Below are 24,556 nucleotides of genomic sequence, written 5' to 3'. Positions count from 1 at the left end.
GTCACTAAATAACTCTTATCTGAAGCATTCCTTAGGTCATGGGAAACAAGATAATATTCAGAAGAGACTCACTTTTTCTTACACTGTAGTGTAGGGGGGAAGAAAGTTAAACTACAATCAGGCTTACAAGATTTATTATAACATAGTTGCATAGACTTTCTATGGAGTCTGTTTCCTGATCTTTTCTACTGTGAAGGGCTGATGACATAGGGGCAACATAGAATGAATCCATCATAGAGCTGAACACAGTTTAGAGTCCATATTAAGACACAGCCAGGAGACTTTATTTCTTCCTGCGAAATTAGCGCTGAGAGCCACTTTCAAAAACATAATGAGGAGTATAGCAGGCATCTTGTGGATAAAATCATTCCAGTTCACTTCAAAAATGGATTTTGGACTTCCATGCAAGTCCCATCAAATTGACTAAAGTTGCATCTTAAGTTGGTTATCCGGGCTGTATCCAAAACTTATCATATGTCATCTCCAGGTAGCCTTAGCCAGCCAGGTGGGTCATGGATCTAAAACCAAGGTAGCTGAACATAAAGTCCTGGGAACACAACCTGATCGCTTGGAATATTCTTGGTGGTTGCCTCACAGTCTCTGGTGTTTAGATCGGTAACTACCACACCAAACTGATTGTTGTCTAAGCAGGACCCAGTGCTTCCCATAGCTGTTCTGGAACAAATGCCATAATGCTTGGCGTTGTGTCTCTGAGAGAAGAATTATACCCTTTATTGTAAAATTTAATAAATTACATGGATTTATTTTTTGGTATCCATAAATAACACCAGCCAACAAGTATGTATAAGTAGACAGAAGATGCTTGAATTGCTAATTTTTATACAATTTTGAACTGAATTGCTATATTTTATACAGTTTTGTTTGTGGGGTTCCTTCCTTCCTTCCTTCCTTCCTTCCTTCCTTCCTTCCTTCCTTCCTTCCTTCCTTCCTTCTTTTTCTTTTCTTTCTTGGTGCGACCTCAAATCGTGCAGAACGGAATCATTCCGCTCGGCTCGTGCGTCTCTGCTTGGATTGGGAGGAGAATGAAATGTCCCTTTGCTTCACGCTTTTGGGCGGCGGGCACCTGTTTGCTAGCCCGGCCGAGGAATCCGCAGCCGCCCACTCCCTCCTCACAAACCATCTCTGAGCCGGAGTTTCGCCGCTCCAAGTTTCCTCAGAGCCGTTGCTGTCAACTACGTTTGCGCTTTACTGGCCGGCCTGGCTGCGTGGCTGAAGAACGCCTTGCAGCGAATCCCCGAGAAGAAGCGCTTCTGAGGCACAAAGGCAGCAGGAGGCGCTGCTTGGCGGGCGATCCATTCCCCCCACCCCTAGTCCTCTGCGCTTTGTCCCACAGAGCGGGGGCAGAAGAACTCCGTGGGACGGGAGCAGCTCAGCAGTCTCATTTTAGGAGCTTCGCCGGCATTTCGACTCGGGCCAACTTTGAGAGACTGCTGGCTTCAGCTCGGACGAACCAGAGCAAACGATGGCGCTTTCCAAGGAAGCGCGGTAGGAAAGGAGGAAAATTTAAGTCGGCGGGCACGGCTGAAGATCTTCCCGGAAAGATACCCTCCCCTATCCCCGTTCGCCGCCCCGACAGCTCAGCTTAGAAGGTGAGGGATGTTAAGAAGCGGGAGAGGGGCAGGTGCCTTATTTCGGGGTTGCGATTTGTCGAGGACTTTTTCGGGCGGGGAAGGAGGCGGGGGGGGGGGGGCGCCGAGGACTTCGCGGTGTGGAGGCAGCGATTTAGTTCGCCCCGTTAAGAGTTCGTAAAGTCGTCGGATGTAAAAGAATATCTAGATAACCTAAGAGATCTACACTTCAAAAACGGAGGATGTCCCCCTCCCCCGAAGCGTGGCCAGACGGGTGTTAGAGCGTGTTAGAGAACTTAAAACTGTTCAGGTGATTGTGGGACGCCCCGAGTATGTCTGGATGGTGGGTGGGGGTTAGTTGGCTGTACACGCGAAATCTCTGTTAGGTGAACGTGCGGAAGGAAGGGTGAAGAAAAGGCTCTGAACAACTTAACACCCCCTCCTCTTCGTGTTTTCTGACACTGATTTTCTGCGGGTTGCAGGGAAAGATGGGGAGTCACACATACATACATCGATACACCTGTGCCATTGTTGTGTAAAAGTTGTGATCTTCCAAGTGGTAACAAGAAATTGTTGCCTTTTGGCGTGATATTTTTGGAGATGGAGATGGACTGGGGAAGGATACCTTTGTAAGTCCAAAATGCCCAAAATGATTCTAGGGCTTGTCAACTTTGTCAACTTTCAATTTTGATTTCCGAACTTTGGGGTACTCAGAAGTTGTGACATGTCTTGGGGATTGTAAAGATATTTTGGTTACTTTAATATTATTTAGATGTGCTTGGTAAACAACTACATAAATATTGTAACTTTTTAGCATTTTTCTTGTTTTATTTGATTCATCATGAAGCAGTTTTGCCCATCAAAGCTGGTCCCATAAATATCCCCAAATAATGGATGTGATTATTCTTTCAGCTATTCTAGGTTAACTTGCCCACATTGTACCAATTTATCTCTAGCTTTCCAATTTTCACTATCTTCTTATGAGACTTTTCTTTTCTTAATATAACTTTGTTTTGAGAGAAAAAAAGAGAGGCACTGTAGTACCTTTCCTTTTATGCCTCCCTCCAGAAGTTCATGCAGTTTTTTCTTCCATTCAGTAAGAATTTTATTTTCCAGGAAATAAAGGGTCAGCACCCTTTGTTTCATTAATAATTTGTCATTTGATTAGTTTAATGCAGAGTTTTTCCATCATTCGATCATGAAATTTAAACTAAACAATGTCCATGTGCATCAATCTATTTTTTTATTGTTACCAGTGTCACTGTCACTAATTTGAATATGTAAAGTAGCTCTGAAGGACAATGCAGCATACAAAGTCTGTACAGTGTTTTTTATACTGAGTGACGGTACACTGTCTTGTTTACAAAGCTGTCCTTTTTGTGATCTGTATGGACAACAAAAATAGCAAGGATAGACTGACTGACAGAATGTCTTGTTTTACAAATTAAAGGCTAGCTGTCTGTAATTTGATTCTCCCCAACAAGAGCTTGGCAGGCTCACTAGTCTTCAAACACTTGACCAGTATCAATAAACCAGTTAATTAGATTTGATGGTTTGACATTCCATAACACTTTCCCATCCTGCCGTAAAAGAGAATCTTTTGTAGGTCTCGGATTTGCGCAGTTACAAAAGCCTCTGGTGTTGTTTACTTGTCTCAGACATGATTAAGTCCTATAGTATTTATTGTATTAGAGCTGTTAATGGCTTCTATTCTGCAATCTTCAGGTACAAGGAGTATTAGCAGAAGTGCATTGTAACAACAAAATGTTTAGAGAAATCTCTCGGGTGACTGAAATAGGCCAATAAAATATGAGTGAGCTCAAATAGTGACTATTAATTGGGTGGGAGAAATAGTGGAGATAGAATAGAGAAGTGCTTGGCTAAAAGTTCAGTTCACAATATTGTAGTTATGATAGCTATAGCTAATAATATAAACAGGATAAATAAACAACAGTTCACAAGAATGGTATTCAACATGGATATAATAGAATGTTCTCTGATTCATCTTTCTCACCGGCGCATCTACAAAAAGAGAAGATGTATCTTGTTTTCTTAAATTGTTCTGCGTGGATAAGTGCATCAGCGTGCCTACCACTCCTGTCCTAATATTCCTTTTTACTTACTCTTTTCATGTATTCAAATTATGTTTATACTTTTACCTGTTATCTTATATATGCTTGACAAATAAATAAATAAAATAAATAAACATCAGTAATGAACTCCTAGAAATAGTTTCTTGGCTATTTTTGAGAGGAGGAGGATCAGTGATCCCATCTATTGGAACACCAGAGTAACAGCAGGGTTACTTTTTGTTCTAGCAAGTAAATGATAATGAGGCCTTCATGAGCATAGAGGAATTCACAGAAAGAATAAAATAATAAAACAAAAGTAATCCTTTTATTTCCTTCGATATGGTAATTTGTATTAATGATAGGTAGGTAGCATTGTTTTCATATTTCATTCATCCCAATAATAAAATTTAGGATAATAAATTTATTTTTAAATAATTTTTATGTTTTATTTATTTATTTTATATTTATATTAAATATAATATTATATTAAATATTAAATAAAAATAAAAATAAAATAATAAAATTTTAATTTATTATTTTTAATAAAAATAAAATAAAATAAAATTTAATAAAATAATAAAATAACATAAAATTTTATTATTTTATTATAAATTTATTATTTTATTATAAAATTTTATTATTAATTTTATTATTTTATTATTATTATTCAAGAAGGAATACACTACCTGACTCTGTGGTCTCTTCCCAAAATCCCCAAACCTTCAACCAAAAACTGTCTACTATTGACCTCACCCCATTTCTTATAGGTCTATAAGGGGCGTGCATAAGAGCACAAGAGTGCCTACCGTTCCTGTCCTATTGTTTCCTTTCTTTATATTCAATTAATTTAGTTATTACATACTCATACTTAGATATATACCTATATACAGTATAGTTATTTCATGCTTACGTTCATATATACTGTGTGACAAAATAAATAAATAAATTAAAAAAAAGTATTACTATGCTCTGTGATAGTATTAATAGGATTAGGGTTAGTAGGTGCACAGTATACTTTGTTTTTTTTATGATTGAACTTTTTTTGTCATACTTTTAATTTTTATAATACTTGTTACACAAACAAATAGGATTTAAATATTTTAAATTGTATCAATTGTCTTTAGAGATATTATATTGCCTCTGGTGTGACATCCTTCAAACACGCATGATTTTTCAGTTTTCTAACTTACTTTCGTTCTATGTTGGAATTGTATATTTGCTGGTTTTATCTGTTTTGTATCACTCATTTTACCATAACTTACTTACTCTTTGTGTTTTATATTTTTTAACTTATAAGAGAATCTAGGTCATTAGGTGGTTAACAAATGTATGAAACAGATAAAATACAATTTCACCCCTTTTCTTTTCCAGTTTCAAAACTATCACAATTGCTTATTTCCTCAATATTGGTTAAGCGAGATACAAGACTAGCGCTTTGAGAGTAAATTTTTAGCAGTTGGGAAGCTTAATAACAGATCTGTAAAAGTGGAAGTTTTCTAACCAGCTAAACCACTGTTTTGTACTTCAAAAGAATGTGCCCATTGATTGAGCTCCATATGTGATGCAAGGCTGAAACTGAAAACTGGCTTCAGACTTCATTTTTCTCTGTAAACATTCCTGAATGCCCAGTAACACTATTCAAAATGAGAGCATACATAATTAACAATGTGTGTTCTTCATGATGTGCATGCAGTATGGGATGTAAGGAAATGGGTTTAGCACAACAGTAAAGTGAGTAACTAGCATGCTGCTGAATAGTTTATTTACATTTTAGGGCCAAGTTAAGAATGGCAGTCAACTGTAATGAAGAACCTTGATAATTGAATAATGAATATATTACATGCACTGTGCGTGTTTAAAAATATGTGCATTTTTTGACATGTATTCCAGCTTGCTCCTGAAAAATAATATTTTGCATTTTTGTTATATGCTAAATATTAATATTATTTGATAAACAAATACTCACTGATTGGAATTTTAGTGCTGTTTGTTTCAACATTATAGGTAAGAAAAAGAAAATAACATCCTTTTTTACAGTGGAAAGGCAGTAAGGCAGAAAAATAAATATTTATTACATTTTTCTACTTCAATGTCTATGCTGTTGAAGGAAAAATAACTACTTTATACTGATCAATGTTAAAAATCACTTTAAATTGAAAAAGGTTGTTGTAAAATTATTTTATGGGTAGATAAACATTTAATGTGCTAGCCATGGGACTTTTTTTTAGCTAAGCCAAACAATATATCTTGACTTTTTAAATAAAATGTATTAATTGGTTTCACAATGCATTGGAACAGTTTCAAGAAAAATGAAACAAATCTAAGAACTCCAGAAGCCTATAAAGCTTGACACCAAGTGAACTGTTTTATTTTGAAATTATTCAAATAGGGAATTACAGTCAATTAGACCAAGGTCAGTATAGTTATACCAAGAGAGTCAAAGTTTATTGCATGCATCAGATATTTTATATAGAAAACAATGCCAGTAAAGGATTAGCCGAGGAGCATATTCAAAGTAAAAGCAGAGATTCAAATTGTAAGTAAGCAAACCAATCAAAGTTTGAAGCATTAGGACATGAGGTCAAACAGATCTTGTTTTTAACAGCTTTTTCTTTTATGTAAGAAAAAGACTTAGCTCATCTTTATTAATTCATAATGATGTTCAAGTCTCATTGGTTATAGTTAAATATAAATAACATGATTCCAAAGAAACTTGTGCTCCTGCACAATACTGTTATTTAGTCTTCAATGTAAGAGGAAAATCATTTACATGGGCTTGGATCTACAAACTAGGTTGTAGGTTATGAAGACTGGACGATTATTACAATTTTCCAGACTACCTTTCAGGGCCTAATTCCTTAAATCAGGAGTGTCAAACTCAAGGCCCAGGGCTCAGATCCCAGGGGTATTTTGAACAAAATGTTCAAAATCTTTCATAACAGCTAAAAGGCCTGAATTTTTGATAAACATATCATACACCATGGTGGCATAGTGGTTAGAATGTAGTATTGCAGGCTGACTCTATCCATAGTCTGGAGTTCAGTGCTGACTGGCTCAAGGTTGACTCAGCTTTCCATCCTTCCAAGGTTGGTAAAATGAGAACCCAGACTGTTGGGAGCAATTTGCTGACTCTGTAAACTGCCCAGAAAGTGCTGTAAAGCACTAGGGGATGGTATATAGGTCTATGTGTCATTGCTATTTCTATATGCATACTACAATAGAAATAGTAGACCGAGTCCATCAGAGCAAATAGTACTTAATAACTTCCTACATATTACCAACTTGATTTTAATATATCAATTAAATGATAAGGTTAAAATTCCGGCCTTTTAGCTGTTATGAAAGATTTTGAACATTTTGGACAGAACCAGCCATACTATTAGGCAAAATCTTATGCAGCAAATTCTGGAAAGCTTTAAGTGCTCTTCCTATATCTATCTCAATATTGCCTTCAGACATGTGGAAACAAGTAAGAAAAAGACTTTCAACTAGCTTTCAGTACATGGAATTTGCTTTTTTTATTCATTTCACTGTAATTAAACCTAATGACATTCCACCTAACCAATACACCGCCCTGAGTCCTTCGGGAGAAGGGCGGCATAAAAATCTAAATAATAAATAAATAATAATAAATAATAAATAATACAGGCTCTGGGCAGTTCATCTTGTTATTTCCCCAAAGTGTGCATCTTTGTTTTGCTTCCAACAGCAAGATATCATGGATTGCTTCTGTATGTGGCTATAAATATTCTAAATTTAACCTATTAGAAGTTTTTTTTATACATGATGTCATGAACATGATGTGCACATACATCCTTAAGAATCTTTGTCTTTCCCTCCTTAAAATCCACATCTTTACACAAAGAGATGATCTATTGGTTGAAAGACAGTAAAAACATTTTAACTAAATAAAGATTGCCCTTTTTGTTTTGATTTTTTTCAGCAACATCCTGTAAGACAGATCACAGGATGAAGACAGTTGTTTGCTTACTCATTTTTATTGTCATTTGGTCTTCTAAGATGATGGGGTTCACATATGTTAAGTTCTTTCATTCAGCAGTGAGGCAACTGGTGATTGTGAACAAGGATGAAGAATTTAGTGATCTTTAGGGACAACTGCGCTGTAGGAAACCCTTAGATATATCACACTGATATTAAATTATACTGTGATATTAATTCCTGGCAAATAATCCTGACACCAGAAAATTGGTATGACTGTTATATAACTAAAAATAAGTCATGCCTTAAAATTTTGATATAATGAACAGTAGGAAAACTATTTACTACTTAATCAGTTTAACAGCTCTGCAACTATGGAAAGCTGGTAGTTTAAAAGAAAGCATCTTTTCCATTTTAACCTTATGTAACAATAAAGATAACAATGCTATTCATATGACAGCTAGACAAAGAAACCATTATGCATGTTGAACTGCAGTTTCAGTCTGCCTAAATTCATGGAAAACTTAGCAGAATTAAAGTTAGAAAGTATCTGGGATTATTCACTTTTCCTTGCAAACAGCTACAACTTTCAACTAGAATCTGCTTGGGTGTATTTCTTTTACAGTTATTTTGCAATATTTGCTTTGTTTTGCAAATATAAAAGTAGAGCATTTTGGATTTTAGAATCAACAAACATTCTAAAATGGACAATACATGGGGTTCCCCACCCCCCACAGCTACTCTTACAATCCCAGTTAATTAGAGGTAAGAAACTGTCATTTCTTTCATTTCCCCTTGTATTTTATACTACAAAATGACACCCCCCACATATCCACCAACCCAGGGGTGAAATCTAAAAATTTTCTCTACCGGTTCTGTGGGTGTGGCTTAATTGGTGGGTGTGGCTTGGTGGTCAGGTGACTGAATGGGCATGGTCAATAATAATAAATAATAAAAATAATAAAGTATACAAAACTTGGGAGGCACCGGTCTACATTTTTTAAAAATAGAGGCCCCTATTTTTGAAATAATGTACTGAAAGTAGGGCAAAATACTAAACGCTACTTATTAGATTAGATTAGAATAGAATAGAATAGAATAGAATAGAATAGAATAGAATAGAATAGAATAGAATAGAATAAAATAGAATAGAATAGGATTTTTTATTGGCCAAATGTGATTGGACACACAAGGAATTTGTCTTGGTGCATATGCTCTCAGTGTACATAGAAATGTTTTAATTTGATATCATCTTCATTGGCTGAATATTTTAAACTAGATAACAGTGATTTTTTTCAATCTGGAAGCAGAGGTGCTTTTTCTGGAGGCAAGTGGAGTTCTTATTTTTCTTTGAAGACATTTTGCTTCTCCACCAAGAAGCTTCTTCAGCTCTGACAGGATAGTGGGGAATGGAAGGATTTATATTCCTTGCAGATAGCTAGTCATTTGCATTCTTTTAGAGGGTTGTTGAAGACCTTGGAGGTTTATCTGGTCCACAGGGTCACCTGGGTACTGCTCCTGGTTCCTGTAGTCTACATTTTTTTCTCTCTGGAAATCCATTCCTACTCCCACACCATTCAAAGGGTGTTCAGTTTTAGTCATTCAATATTTCAGTGTTCCATTTTAATGCCAATGATATTATTTAAGTATACATAGTAATATCATGTTTCAGCCTCTAATCTTTCGATTTAGTTATTGCTTATATTCTATTATATAAAAATTATATATGCTAATATTCCCCCTATTTCTTATTTCTACCTCTATTCTAGCTTCTAGTCAGGCCACCGTTAGTGTTAATACACATGTTTGTATTAAGACATAATCCTTCATTATTTGGTTATTCAACGTTTCAATACATCATTCTAGTACCAATCATCATATTATTTAAACATACATAATAATACCATCTTTCAACCTCCAATCTTTCCATCTAACTATTGCTTTATATAAAAGTGTGCATTCTTATTTCTACCTCTATTCCAGTTTTTAATCAGGCCATCATTATATTAGAAAAAGAGAAAAGAAAAAATATTTCCTTTCTATCCATCGTCTCTTACCCATTTTAATACTTCAATTCTTATTCATTTTTTAGCTTGCCTCCCATACTCCTCTCTTAGATCTCTATCAACATCTGTGTCTTCACCATTCAGTCTGAATATTTCACTCATCTCTATTCCCCTAAGCTGCCAGGTCTCTAGAGTGCCCACCCAAGCCCCATCTCCCTTTCAAAAGTATCTTCCCGCTTATCTGATTCCATTTTTAAATCTCTTAAAATACTTTTCCCTTGGTTTATTTCATCAGTCATTATTATCTTTATCGTCTTCTCCTTCTTATCTCCTTGCTTTATTTGCTGATTTGTCTGTTCTATCTTTTCCTCCATTCTTTCTGTTGTCTCCTCTCTTTCCTGGATTCTTTGATCTTCATTCATTATCAGTTATAGGATATTTTCTACTTTCCTATTTATGCCTTGCACTAGGTTCTTCATCTCTCTGTGATTCTTTGTCATAGCATCCCTAATGCTTTGAAACATCAACACTATTTCTTTTGAAATCTCACTCATTTCCCCCTGATCTTGTCTTATTTTGGTAAGTCCCGCTCTTACTCAATAGTCCAAAAACAATATATTCAGGTCTAATGTTGCTCCTCAGAAAGTTCAATAATAATCACAGTTCTTTACATCTCAGGATTATTAATCTGTTCCATTTAAGTGATCCAGGCAGCTTTCCAAAAAGCAAAAGTCACTTTACTTTACTTAAAGGTCTTCCTTATTCTCACAATAGAATTCAGTAATCATAAATGGCACCCTCAGCTTAGGTTTCAGCATCGTTTTGAGTCTGACAAATTGATTAATCCAAATTTAATTCAATTTATGAGAACAAACCCAGCTATTCAAGTAGATAGTTCCATCATTTTATACTGCCTTTCCAGAACAACGCCTACCAGTTAAAAGTCTAATTTTCTATGTTTTAAAAGGTCTTTAGTTTTTCTCCCCTTAGTTCCTTTCTTTTGGGTCTAGGATTTTTCTCTCTATGGTTATTCATCATTTTAAGAAATAGTGTCATGCCCCTGTCAGAGTCTGAATCTGAGATGGAAGATGAACAGCTGACAGAGAGCAGGAGAGTGACTCCGTTGACTGTGGAGGAAACTGGGAAAGGGCAAAGTCAGGCTGGGCAGATCAGGAGAGAGATAGAACAAGGAAGAGGGGATTCAGATGAAGACCAAGGCCCACCCCCTCCTCATCCTAAGGTGCACAGGGAAGAACACAGAATAGAGCAACATGGGTTGCATGGAAAGGGCCCTGATTCCCTTCACAAGGCACACCTGGGGATGGAGTTTAAAGGAGAGGGAATTGTGAGGGGCATTTGTCGGAAACAAATGCTGAATTCATCTAATGTTGAGAGTTGTGTTCTGCATCCCTGGCATTCCTCCTGACTGTTTGAATTAGTGACATGCTTCTGTATGCTTATCTTGTCTTGGTGGAATTATTGCTTCTGAGACTCATTATCTTGCTCTGATGGAGTGACTGATTGCAATCATATTGCTTACAGTGTTTGGACTGGAGTATCTGCAGCCAGAAGCTGCTGCAGGTTTGTGGGAGAGATTTTCTCCAGGCCGGAGAGTAAATAGGATGTTGGGGGCAAAGTTGGTGTCAATAAAGGGATTCATACCGGCTCTCTAGCTGTGTTGCCTTTGTGCCATGCCCCGGGTCATCACAAATAGTTCTAAGAGTCTCTTTTCCTGGATTTTCTTCTTCTTTTTTCCTTTTAAAGTTAGGGTCTAAATAAAAAAGGAATCTTCTCACCCAACTCCAGTCACTGTTTATCTACACTGCTCCTGCACATTTCTTTGTTGCCTCAGCTGTCCCAACTTCATGGCAGCCATGATGGCTGCCTCTTCTCCTTGTTGTGGATGAGAGAGAAGAAGCCCTGGGTCAAGCAGGACAGTTGCAGCTCTCCGTGACCTGCAGGACACCCCTCTTTACTTTACCATCCCTACAGGGTAGCTTTAGCTCCTTTTGGAGCCCTCCAACAGGGAGAGCGCAGCGTGAGAGTGCAGAGATCTGCTCCTCACGTCCAGTCTCACTGCGACATCAGCCGGAAGTCCACTCTTTTGTAGCTTTTTTATTTTATGCGCTTCTTCTGCGCATGCGCATTATGGCGGCGGCGTTTTGATCCTCGCGGAGACGGCGGCTGGGTGGCCTCGGGCCGCGATGCCGTTCTGCCGGCTGCTGGGCTGCTTGGGTTCCGGCTCCTGGTTTGTGAGCTTCTCGGCTGCCGAGAGCGAGGTTTTTGGATCTCATTGGGCTCTCGGCTGCTGAGTTTGGAGCCGGATGAGCAGCGGATGGCGGCGGCCATGTTGGGGGGGGTGGGAGACGCCCGTGACTCAGCTGTTTTTTGGAAGAACACCGGAATGTCGGCCGTTCTGTCAACCGCCGGACTGCTTGGCCTCCGGCCCCTGATTTGTGATCTTCTCGGTGGTCGAGGGCGAGGTCTTTTGACCTCATTGGGCTCTCGGCCGCTGAGTATGGAGCCGGAGTTTCTGATTGAGCAGCGGATGGTGGCAGCCATGTTGGGGTGGTGTGAGGAGATGCCCCAGCCTGTTTCAGCTGTTTTTCGGCCGTTTTGGCCATGGAGAATATCAATGGCTGTGTCTGGAGAACATCGATGTGCTGTGTGTTGGGCCGCAGGTAACATCAGCGGCGGTATGTTGGGCCGTCGGGCGGTACCCTCATGGGCCTGGACATCTCCCCCCCCCATGGGCCTGAACATTGCTTGAATATCGCCCCCCTCCCTCCCCGCAGCTGACTTTTGGCCGTGGCCTGCCGTGCCGCAATTACCATCAGTGGCATGTTTTCTCGGTCGCTCTCTCCATCAGCAACTGATAGGCGGCCTGGCCTGGACATTTTCAACCACGGCACGCTGGTCCCATATTGGGCCCAGCGGTATAAACTGCGGTTTAATGGTGGCGGTATTGACGGCATTGACGGCACTGGCAAATGTCGCCCCAATCACCGTACCGCACGGGTTCTGTCCCGTGATGGTGCTATGCTGGGAATCCAAGTGAGAGACCTTTTTATCCGACTGCCGATTTTCCATCTTAGCAGCCGAGGGATCAACCGAGGGAATACTGTCATACCAGCTTCCAAGAGGGAGGTCATTGGATTTGGACCGGACCTACGGATCCTTTGGTTGTGCTGGACCCTTTGGATTTCTACGGACTATGGCCCATATGGTTGACCGTTCAATATCGGGTCTTGGTGAACTATCGGAACGACTGGAACATCTTTGCCGATTAGGGATGGACACTCTTTCGCCGTTTTATCGACTACCCCTCCATGAGATACTCGTCTGCCGAACTATTACGACTGCGAGGTTCCCCCGCCTCGCAGGAATGGCCCTCCAAGTTATCGAGGGCTTACCTTAACGAAGGGTCTTGGGACCCAGAGAGGTGGCATGCGGCCAAGAAGAATTTGTGGGGATTTTTAAATAAATTTGTAAATAAGGGTTTTTTAAAGGGGGGGAGGGATATGATGGGTGGGGGAAAGAACCCGTCGGGGAGAAATCCAGCCCCTGTGCTGGTTCGCGGCATCAGGGTATCTGGTCTGAAGGCGGGGGGGAGGGGTTTGTTCCAGGATTAGAGGGTTGTTCAATCTGTACGGTAAGTGGGAGAGGCAGATATGGCGGAGGGGGGGGCGTATCGAGTGTTGGGAGCACGTACTCGCTGTTTGAAAGCGATCACGTGCTCTGGCCCTCAGTCCCTACCTGTTCCTCGGGCGGCCATGATCCTCAGAGCTTGGATCTTCGGTTGATGTTATGTGATGCCCGGTCCGTGGTTAATAAAGCTCCCCTGATTTGTGATCTTATTCAGGGGGAGTCCGCGGACCTTATGGGCATTTCGGAGACCTGGTTGGGCCCAGAGGGGGGGGTTCCCCTTGTTGAGCTGTGCCTTCCAGGTTTCCGAGCATTTCATCAACCGAGGGCCCAAGGTAGGGGTGGGGGGGGTGGCGGTTGTCATTAAGGAGGATCTAGAGCCGAGGGAGGCCACTGTTCCTCAGATTGCCGGCTGTGAATCCCACTATGTGAGGTGGGGCCATAGGAATCAGTTGGGCTTCTTGATCGCATACCTGGCTCCTTGCTGCGTGAACACAGCCCTGCCCGAGCTGTTGGAGGTACTTGCCGGTGTGGCGGTTGAGACCCCCAGACTTATGGTTATGGGGGATTTCAACCTGCCATCAGCTGCAGCTCGGGAGTTCCAGGCTTCCATGACGGCCTTGGACCTGATTCGAGTAAATGATGGCCCTACACACATGGGAGGAGGCACGCTGGATCTAATTTATATCTCTGGACAGTGGTTAAATGATCTGGAATTAGATGATTTAGTAACAGAACCGTTGTCATGGACAGATCATTTTCTCCTTCGCCTAGACCTCCGAACTGCCACCCACCATCGCAGGGAGACTGAACCTACACGTTGGTTCCGTCCCAGGCGCCTGATGGACCCTGAGAGGTTCCTGACGGAGCTTGGGCCATTTCCTGAGGATCTGGCCCACGGCTCGACTGAGGAACTAGTTGCGGCCTGGGAACAGGCCGTGGCTGGGGCCTTGGACCGTGTCGTGCCTTTTTGGCCTCTGACCCGGCACAGGTCTCGTCTGGCCCCTTGGTTCTCCGAGGGGCTGAGGGAGATGAAACGCCAGAGAAGACGCCTAGAGAGCACCTGGAGGTCCAGTCATTCCGAAGCTGATCGGACACTAGTTAGGTCCTATTCTAGGACCTACCTAGTGGCAATGAGGGAGGCGAGGCGCTCCTACGCCTCCACCCTCATTGTGTCGGCAGATAACCACCCGGCCGCCCTGTTTCGGGTGACCCGCTCTCTCCTTCATCAGGAGGTGCGGGATGACCCTTTGCAGGGACGTGCCGAGGAGTTTAGTGGTTATCTATACGATAAAATTGCTCAGCTCCGGGATGGTCTGGACCGAAATTGGGATGATCCAAGTGAGAGAGAGGAGGCACGTCTTGTCGAGTCTGTTTGGGATGAGTTTGACCCTGTGGCTCCTGAGGACGTGGACAGGTTGTTGGGGAGGCTTCACGCCACTACATGTTTACTGGACCCGTGTCCTTCCTGGCTGGTACTGGCCACTCAGGAGGTGACACGAGGCTGGCTCCAGGGGATTATCAACGCTTCTTTGTTGAAAGGGGTTTTCCCTGCCGCCTTGAAAGAGGCGGTGGTGAGACCCCTCCTCAAGAAGCCCTCCCTGGACCCAGCTATTTTGGGTAATTATCGTCCGGTCTCCAACCTTCGCTTCGTTGCGAAGGTTGTAGAGAGTGCCGTGGCGCGACAGCTACCCCAATACCTGGATGAAGCTGTCTATCTAGACCCATTCCAGTCCGGCTTCTGACCCGGATACAGCACGGAGACAGCTTTGGTCGCATTGGTGGATGATCTCTGGAGGGCCAGGGACAGGGGTTACTCCTCTGTCCTGGTCCTATTGACCTCTCAGTGGCTTTTGATACCATCGACCATGGTATCTTGCTGCGCCGGTTGGGGGGATTGGGAGTGGGAGGCACCGTTTATCGGTGGTTCTCCTCCTATCTCTCTGACCAGTCGCAGACGGTGTTGACAGAGGGGCAGAGGTCGACCGCGAGGTGCCTCACTTGTGGGGTGCCGCAGGGGTCGATCCTCTCACCCCTTCTGTTCAACATCTATATGAAGCCGTTGGGTGAGATCATCAGTGGCTTTGGGGTGAGATACCAGCTGTACGCTGATGACACTCAGCTGTACTTTTCCACCCCGGGCCACCCCAATGAAGCTGTTGAAGTGCTGTCCCGGTGTTTGGAAGCCGTACGGGTCTGGATGGGGAGAAACAGGCTCAAGCTTAATCCCTCCAAGACGGAGTGGCTGTGGATGCTGGCACCCCGATTCAGTCAGCTGCAGCCGCAGCTGACTGTTGGAGGCGAGTTATTGGCCCCAAAGGAGAGGGTGCGCAACTTGGGCGTTCTCCTGGATGAACGGCTGTCGTTTGAAGATCATTTGACGGCCGTCTCCAGGAGGGCCTTCCACCAGGTTCGCCTGGTTCGGCAGTTGCGCCCCTTCCTTGATCGGGATGCCTTGTGCACAGTCACTCATGCGCTCGTTACCTCTCGCTTGGATTATTGTAATGCTCTCTACATGGGGCTCCCCTTGAGGTGCACTCGGAGGCTTCAGTTAGTCCAGAATGCAGCTGCGCGGGTGATAGAGGGAGCTTCGCGTAGCTCCCACGTAACACCGCTCCTGCGCAGACTGCACTGGCTACCTGTGGCCTTTCGGGTGCACTTTAAGGTTTTGGTTACTATCTTTAAAGCGCTCCATGGCTTAGGGCCTGGGTAGTTACGGGACCGCCTGCTGTTACCTCATGCCTCCCACCGACCCGTACGCTCTCACAGAGAGGGACTTCTCAGGGTGCCGTCCGCCAAGCAATGTCGGCTGGCGGCCCCCAGGGGAAGGTCCTTCTCTGTGGGGGCTCCCACACTCTGGAACGAACTTCCCCCCGGGTTACGCCAAATACCTGACCTTCGGACCTTCCGCCGCGAACTGAAGACACATCTTTTCATTCGCACGGGGCTGGCTTAAATTTTATTGATTTTAAATTTTCCATTATTAATTTTAAGGGGTTTTTAGTTTTATATATTTTAAAGTTTTTTAGGCCAATCATAAAATAAGTTTTTTAATTTGTATTTTAATTGTATATTGTATTGTCTGTTTTACCTTGGCTGTACACTGCCCTGAGTCCTTCGGGAGAAGGGCGGTATAAAAATCGAATAAATAATAATAATAATAATAATAATAATAATAATAATAATAATAATAATAATAATAATAATAATAATAATAAATAAATAATAATAATAATAGTCTCTTTTGAATGATGTGTAAATGTGATTTATGTCTATGTATCTATTGATGGCTGATTTATCTGAATGCCAAGTTTCTAGCATCTTATAGTCTGTTCACTGTGTTAACCATTTGTCTGACTTAATTTTTAATTACAATTGTCATAAACTATAATAATAAATGTCAAGTGCTGGGGAAATCAGGAAATTCAGGCAGTTCAAATGAGTATAAAGATTTATTGCAGCTTAAGCTGTCTAAAAGAATTTGACCAACTAACAGTCAAGGGAATTGAGTGGGAGATAAAATAGACATTCAGGGTGGGCTAAACTTAGGTCTCTTGCAGGCGTGCAGGGACTTGTGACTTATGACACATTTGACCACTCCTTCCGGCTCAGCCTGGTCATCTCCTACAATAAATAAACTATCATAACATGCAATTAAACAATATTTCCATTTTATTATTTCAATCTAGAAATAATATACCATCTAAATAATAAACTATTTGGTATTAACAGTATACCTAAAACATAAATAACAGTATACCTATAAATAACTAGTATTTATAGATCTGCAATATTGCAATAGAATCCATAGGATTTTTTTGTAAAATATAACTTTCTGATTATTTTTAGCACTAAGCAAGGAAGAAGCTGAAGAAACAATTAACACATCTATGCCTAATCCAGAAATGGAATTTGTCTATTACTGACAGAATACAGTAATATACCAACTACAACTACCAACTACACCAAGCCTTCTAGGAAAAGTGACAACACAGCTGAATAGGTTAAGTTAATAAAGGCTAGACAGACTGGTTACTATTTGTAGAAAGCAATTTTGACAAGAAGAACCTTTATTTAAATATAAAAATAATCCTTTGGGATTTTCAGCCATACCAGACATGGTGGGTGGGAAAGTGAGTAGTAGACCATATGCTGTTCAAAAATACTTTGTAAATTATGCCTGGAAGGCTTGCATGAGCTCTCAGTGAAATATATCTTAAACTGCAGTGCATTGTTTTAGCAGAATTTAATTACTGTATCTTTTTCTCTGTCCAAAAATTTACAATTTCTATATTAAATAATCAATATTAATACATGGAGTTTTTGGTGGCCTCTGAGTTTGGTGAGTTTGGCTTTGCAGATGTTTTATTACCTGGCTAGATGTTGTTATCTAGTTGGGTAATGAAACATTTGCAAGAAAACAACCAAGCTTAGAAGCATGAAGGACTCTACAGATGAACCCCAAGTTACATATATTATCTTCTATTGCAATATTAATATGTTTTAAAATAAGAAAATAAAATTTAGGATTTTCTAATGTAGCACAGAGTAGCTGTAGAATTGTAATTCAAAAATAATCACGACAGTTATTTTCTAGTTTAAATGCTGCTTCCATAATAGATCACTTAAATACAAGACATTTATATCACACACCCAAACACCCACACACCCTTGGGGCAAAGAATCCTGGCAAGATTATCATCAGGAATCAGAAGCCCTGGTCAAGCATCCTGTTTGTTAGGATGCTTCTGCTAAATTCACAACTTCCTTAGTTACGTCTACCCAGCCCACTAAGCTGGAAGACAAGGTATGTTACTGATCTCATCTTTTAGGAAAGTACATCTACTGCAGGGGCGTCCAAACTTTTTGCAAGGAGGGCCAGATTTGGTGAGGTGAAAATGTGTGTGGGCCGATCATTCAGCCTGACATTCTTTGAACCATTAACATTAAATGCAAATGAACTATTTTATGAAAGGCTAAACAAATAACTTAACTGCACTAATGTGAAGGGTGATACTGAGATCTCGACTGCATTATATATGACTGCATCATCACGCAGTCTTTAATAAATTCACCCTCAGTAAAAGGTTTGCAGTGCTTGGCAATTAGTGTTGCCACCTCGCAGCTCGCCATTGTGGCATTTTCATTTGACTCACGGGCTCTTGTGAAAAAGCACTGCTGTGCCATTAAAGCAGTTTCCAGTTCCTTCCATTTTTCACTGCGTTCGTTCCCAGTTAGCTTGTTGTAGTTAGCATGTTTTGTCTGGTAGTGCCTCTTGATATTAAATTCCTTGAAAACAGCCACAGTCTCTTGGCAAATTAGGCAGACACAGTTGTTTTGTATTTCAGTGAAAAAGTACTCCAATTTCCACTTGTTCTGGAAGCAGCGGCCCTTGCTGTCAACTTTCTTTTTTTTAATTACAGTCACCATTTTAGAAATGGGCACACAAGCTTGCAAGGGTCACGCGGTGAGAATGCTGACTCAGGTCTACTGCCATCTTCTGGTGAAAAATATGCCTGAGATGCTCTGCGGAGCAAGATGGCTGTGGAGCAGGAAGCAGCAGGGAACAGTTGTGGGAACCACTGTGTGGTGAAGGGAAAAACACCGGCCGGCGGAGATAAGTGACAGGCTGAGCCGGTGGGGAAAAGAGGCTGCGGGCCACTTGAAATTTGAACACGGACCACAATTGGCCCTTGGGCCAGACTTTGGACATGTCTGATCTAGTGGGATCCTGCTGTATGATGGTTCCCTCCCTTTGGAATATCATTCCTCCAGATATAAGATTGGTGCCAACTTTGACACTGTTTAGAAGGCCCTGAAGACCTGGTTCTGTCCGTGGATCTGGGGACTCCATGTTAATAGAACTAATCAAGTGGTTTGTGTGATTGTGCTTGTTGCCAGGAGAATGGATGGTGGGTTAGTGAGGTATATAGGATTTTTAAATTGTGGAATTTTAATGTTGTAAGCTGCCTGGAGTCAGTGTGTGAGTTGGGTGGCAATATATGCAGTAAATACATTTAGTAAACAATTTAATAATTAAGTAGGACAAGATGGCAGGACTCTAGCTTTAGGCTATAAGAACAACAGCGAGGGCTAATATTCCAAGTGAATTTAGGTATAGGAAGCAAATTCCAAATGAATTTAGGTATAGGAAGTTATTTCAAATTGTGCATTTTGTATAATATACTTGAGTAAAAAGCAGGTGAAAAAATGGACAGATGTCATAGGAGAAGAATGATTTCAAAGAATAAGGAAAAGAATGAGTAATGACTGAGATTCGGATAGAAAAGGGGAAATAACTTGTTTTTAACCAGCTGTATAAATTTTCAAAGCTTGCATTTCCTAAGCATTGTTTATTGCATCTGTATTTTATCTTCTTGATGATTATTTGTATCATTTAACATTATCATTCTAATGCTGTAATTATTCAGATAGTTATATACCACCTTAAATCCTGTTTGGATTATGGAGACATTTAGAATAAACTAACTTCCTTGAATTTTTATTTGCTTTTATTTAAAAAGTTTTTTTTTAAAAAAAAGGAAAGGAATTTGGTTATTATAGTTCTTAGTGAGCATATATTAAAGAAAGTAAGGAATTATGTTTTTAAAAATTTACAAGAAGACGTTATTGTCTGTGATTTCATTTTCAGATCAGAAGAATAACTCTGCAGTAATGGTAATAAATATACAAGCACTAGGTTCAGCTTACGGATTAGTGAACTTGATCTTTTACCTTATTTTGGTTAAATTGGAAGTATTTAGCAAAGGGCTGCTGGCTGTATAAACTCATATGTAGCCGCTCAGTTTCATTTCATTTATTATGATTCTTTTTTTTTATTTTTTATTAAACTTTATTAAACTTTTTTACATTAAAAGCATAAAAAAAAGGAAAAAAAAGGCTTATATCATTTAACAGCTTATTTGTGGTGTTTTTCATCTAATAATAATCCATGCAATAATGACAAACATTAAATTATACATATTTGTGTTCTTATTTTATCTATTGATTATGTTTAGTAACTAAATATTCCTATCTCCTTTCCATCCATCCATACCACCATCCCATATACCATAAAATACTGATGTCTCCTTATCCTTCAGACTCAAAGTTAGTTTGTCCATTTCTGCGCAATTCATCATTTATTATGATTCTTGATGAACATATCTTTTCTTATATGTACAATAAAAGCATATGCACCAAGACATATTCCTTGTGTGTCCAATTACACTTGGCCAATAAAAAAATTCTATTCTATTCTGTTCTGTTCTGTTCCGTTCTGTTCTATTTGTTTGTTATTAATCAAATGCTTAAGGACAGATTTATGTACAGGCAGTCCTCAACTTATGACCACAATTGAGCCCAAAATTTTCCTTGCTAAACAAGACAGTTGTTAAATGAATCATGTCCTGCTTCTTTTGTTCTTCTTGCTTTTTTGTTAAGTGAATCAGTGAAGTTGTTAAGTGAATCATGTGGTTGTTAAGCAAATCTGGCTTCCTCCTTTGACTTTGCTTGCCAGAAGCACCCTAGGAAGGTTGCAAATGACAAGCCCAGGACATTGGAATGGTGCAACCCTTGTAACTACATGCTGGTTGCCAAGCATCCAAAGTTTAATCACATGACTCTGGGAAAGCTGCAACAGCCATTAAACGTGAAAACTAGTCATAAGTCACTTTTTTCAGGGCTGTTGTAACTTTGAATGGTCATTAAATGAATGGTGGCAAGTTAAGGACTACTACATTTTTAAATGGTACAATTGGATTAAAATGAATCAGAATTGATTTTCCAATTCTGTGTGATAAGACTGGTTCAGAATGGCTAATGCTGTGCCTAGAACATTATCATGCCCTGTGGTTAAAATCTGAAGTTGAAATATTCGGTGCCATTGGTTCAAAAGGTGTAATATATTAAATACACTTGAATTGTTTTAATCTCAACTGATTTCTATTATATCAAAAAGAATAGTTATATCAGCCCTAAACTCTTGTTAGAGAAATCCTGTTCAATTGGTGAGGAAGTTGTTTAACTGAATGCAACTGGAAAATATAATGTAAGTATTTTCTTTATTCCTGCATATGCCCATACACTGGAGATCAAACCCTGGAGAGGCCTGTTTGAGTGCCAAGGAGAGAAGAAATAAAATCTCTCTGGGCAGTAATGAAGTCTTTGCTTTTTAACATATTCACATAAGGGGCATGCATAAGCACACCAATGTGCCTTACCGTCCCTGTCCTAATGTTTTCTTTTATTCGTATCCTTTTCATGATTTATAATTATGTTTACACTTGTCTCTGTCATAAAATACATGCTTGACAAAATAAATAAATAAATAAAATAAAACATCTAAGTTGTTTGGGATTTATTCTGTAGTAAGAATACATAAGATACTTTTTCTAAGTGGAATAATGACTACAAAATCATTGATAGTTCAGTCCTTGTTTACAGGACTTGTTTACTAATAAGCTGCATTGATATAGCCGGTCCTGATTTCGCTATCGCAAAATGTTTTATGTGTATGGTTAGGCATAGCTTACTTTGTGAAAATGAAAAAAACAAACAAATTTTATTTACTCTTGTGTTTCTCTAATTACATAACTTAATATGATTTTTCCTATGAAAAGAGGTTTTCATTATTTGGTATTATTAATTTGCATGTTTCTTTTAATTTATAAAAATAATTTAAATTTATTTATTAATTTATGTATTATTTAAAAATAATGAAATAGGTTAGTTGATTTTTATCAATAAAATTCTGATTCCCAATTTTGAAGATAAAGAATCAATTGCATTAATAAAAGAGATGATTTGTTAGTTAATTTTTTATATAAGGAAGATTTTTTGGTGTAAAGAAATGAATTGTTCCTGCTGAAAACATATTTGCTTGATATTCCAATAGATTTCCCTCCAAATATTATTTTCTATTCCCTTTGCCTTTTTTTTTTTTACATTCAGTTTAATGATGCATGGGATAAATCACAACTTTTTCATTCTTTCAATACTGTTGCAAAAATGTACGTCCATACAGTTTTGCCATGTGAATTTAATCCCTCTAAAGAACATATTAGAAGGCAAAATTTACCAGTATCAGAAGAATTTGGTCTATAATCTCACTGTTTAGCCTAATTTGTATTTTTAAAAAAAGCTTTATGGCTACTTTAATCCATGCCACATGCAGATGACCTGAACAAACCCAATAGTAAAACAGAAGCCTTGTTGTATATACATTGAACAGTTGCTCAAAATCTGATGCACCAGCTGTGGTTTGACCAGTTTGGAAGTTAAGGGAAACTTGATCTTTTAATCTTTATTTCAGCAGACAGATTACAACTGTTTCCAAAATGTACCTGTCAGTTAAACTTAGTACAAAATTTGAAGAGAGGGCTTTATTTACATATAAATATTTTTTTAAAAATAGGAAAAGTTAATAAAGAAGACACTAGATTTTTTCCCCTCCATCATTTTATTTGCACTCTTCTTTATCAGTTTGCATACAATAAAAAAAGTAAGAGAGTTAAAAATTATTATGATTTGAGTGAAACTCTGTCATATTTTTCCCATTGATTTCTCTCTATTCTGCTTGATGTAGCTGAGCTAAAAGAACTTAGTTAAAACACAGATCATTGATTTTGGCTTCTGAAAATAAAAGATTCGGATACTCAGCAACAAAAAGTACCAAATAACCAGTGTACACAACTATTTTATAACAGACTAATTTTAAAAACTAATAGAAGATGCTGTGTGAGAGAAATTACCAGTTGGATGGACAGTCTACTTACGTATCATCTCCTTATTTTTTTGGCACAGAGTAATACACACTCCAATAAATCATTGTAAAACCTCACAACTCAGGTTGCAACTGAGCTGTAGAATATTCTCTCTTAATTTTTACTATGGAGGATACATAAGTTTAATAAAGTGGCTCATTAAGTTAATATTTCACTAAAATTTTGTTTATTTAATGACAATTAAACCAATCAGTAGCTAATTAGGTCATACTAGAAAGAATAATAGTTTTTGTAAAATATATGAAAACTCTTTGTGTAGAATATCCTTTATCAATTCTATCTACTTTCTAAAGGAAAATATAATCAGATTTCAAATATTTTGTAAGGATCATTGTTTTAAAAATTAAAATTCCTTTTTGCTTATGTTAATAAAAATATACTCACATTATTGCTCATAACAAGGAATTAACTTCTGAATTTCCTATCAAAAGATTTGATGGAGAAGATGCCAATCTGGGGTCATTCAATGTAAAATATTTCCTAAACATTCTTCTTTTCTTGTTTCTCAATGCAAGGAGTGCATTGAGTGCCTCCTCAGTTCAAACTTATAGTATCTTCACAAAGATTTTGATTTTTAAAAAAAGATTTATTATCTAATTCACCAGTTTCTTTTAATTTTTCCTATTATAATTAACGTCAGCACTGATTTAACAACAGCAAAAGTTTGAAATTACAACAGCACATAACAACAAGACTCAAGACTTGTCCTCACAGTTGCATCCACAACAGTGTATCCAGATTCAGGCGCTTGGCAACTGGCAAATGGTTGCAGAGGCCCACGGTCACATGATTGCCATTTGTGACTTTAGCTAGCTTCTGACAAACAAAAGTAATGAAGAATCTGGCAGGTGGTCACAAATGGTGCTCATGTAACATTGCACTAAAGAACTATGCAAGGTTTGCTTAACCCACTGCCGCAACTACTTTTGTAAATTGGTGCAGTCATGTGATAGCCTGATTTTTTTAGTCTGTTGCTTAGTGATGATGTTGCCAGTCCTAATTATCACTGTTTAATAAGGAATAGCTGCATTTCTTGATTGCTCTGAAACGTTCTCATTACATAATTTAGTATTGAGTTATTCTATCACCCAACACTAAGCCGAGTATGGCCTGAATAGTAGTTATTAGGTATCTTTGTTATATACATCACCAGCATTTTAAATGTAAGTCTTCTTTAGAGGATATGTTCTCAGTGTTGCAGGACTGAAATATATAAAATATTTGACGCATTTATCAAATAGTCTTCATTCTCTTAACATATTTTCTTTCACATTTTAAAATGTGTGCCTTAGCATTGGAAATAGTAAGAGTTAAATATACCTTCTACATTTTATTGCTCATATGACCACTTTAGCAATGCTAATCAGCTGAACTGATTTTCTGTTTTGATTTTTCTTAATAATTAGGCAAAAGATCTAGGATGCAATCATGTTTTACACTAGGGGGTTCATGCAAATAGCTCAAAACTTTTTTACATTGATTTTCTGTTATTGTTAAATATATTCAGAAGGAAAACTATT

The 24,556-nt window shown here is 39.0% G+C and overlaps 1 protein-coding gene across 4 annotated transcripts in view; it reads left to right on the top strand.

Moving 5' to 3' along the window:
- Positions 1-1,282: 1,282 nt before the first annotated feature.
- The window catches only part of MEGF10 (multiple EGF like domains 10), a 124,661-nt gene continuing 101,387 nt past the window's right edge, over positions 1,283-24,556 (top strand). For 2 of the 4 annotated variants that reach the window (XM_058166470.1, XM_058166471.1), the window contains exon 1: positions 1,284-1,610. The gene's annotated coding sequence lies outside the window, so the exon portion shown is untranslated. Of the gene's footprint in view, positions 1,611-24,556 lie in introns of all 4 variants that reach the window. The other 2 variants (XM_058166469.1, XM_058166468.1) reach the window with 2 other exon arrangements.

Source organism: Ahaetulla prasina, chromosome 2 (assembly GCF_028640845.1).
Source record: "Ahaetulla prasina isolate Xishuangbanna chromosome 2, ASM2864084v1, whole genome shotgun sequence".
Taxonomy (NCBI): domain Eukaryota; kingdom Metazoa; phylum Chordata; class Lepidosauria; order Squamata; family Colubridae; genus Ahaetulla; species Ahaetulla prasina.
This window is presented reverse-complemented; position numbering and strand designations above follow the sequence as displayed.